The sequence below is a fragment of the Brassica oleracea genome, chromosome C1 (genome assembly GCF_000695525.1).
Source record: "Brassica oleracea var. oleracea cultivar TO1000 chromosome C1, BOL, whole genome shotgun sequence".
Lineage (NCBI taxonomy): Eukaryota > Viridiplantae > Streptophyta > Magnoliopsida > Brassicales > Brassicaceae > Brassica > Brassica oleracea.
In genome coordinates this window covers 29,300,611-29,301,278 of record NC_027748.1, presented here as the reverse complement: position 1 = coordinate 29,301,278, position 668 = coordinate 29,300,611, and positions in this window count along the sequence as shown.

Below are 668 nucleotides of genomic sequence, written 5' to 3'. Positions count from 1 at the left end.
TCCCCTTTGTTGAAAAATAAACTTTGGATCAAACATTATTGGGTTAATCATGTGTTGATCCAAAACTTAGCCCAAATTCTAGAAATATCCACCACCTCCTTAGAATAAAAATCTAGATATTCTCATAGAATTATCTAGATAATTATAATAAAAAATATTAGATATTATGGTAGAATTCTCTAGATTTATGATTAAAATATGTAAGATATTTTGTATTTTGGAGGCTATAAATACCTCCACTCCCCTTTCATTTTGTATTACCAAGAAATATCCAAGTTTGTAAGAATCATCTAAGTAATAAAAATCTTCTTCTAAATTATAAAAGTTTTTTTCTTCACAAAACTTCTTTCTCTTCAAACATTTAAACACTTTCTCCATCTTTATAAAAGTTTTCATTCCAACAAAGTGGTATCAGAGCTACGAGTTCATTTTGAAGATGGAAAACAATGGTGTTCCCTTCCAAGTTCCATTGCTCACTAAGAGCAACTATGACAATTGGAGTCTTAGGATGATGGCTATCTTAGGAGCACATGATGTGTGGGAGATAGTTGAGAAAGGCTTCAATGAACCGGAAAATGATGGTGGTTTATCTCAAACACAAAAGGATGGTTTGAGAGATTCAAGGAAGAGAGACAAGAAGGCTCTCTGTCTAATCTATCAAGGATTAG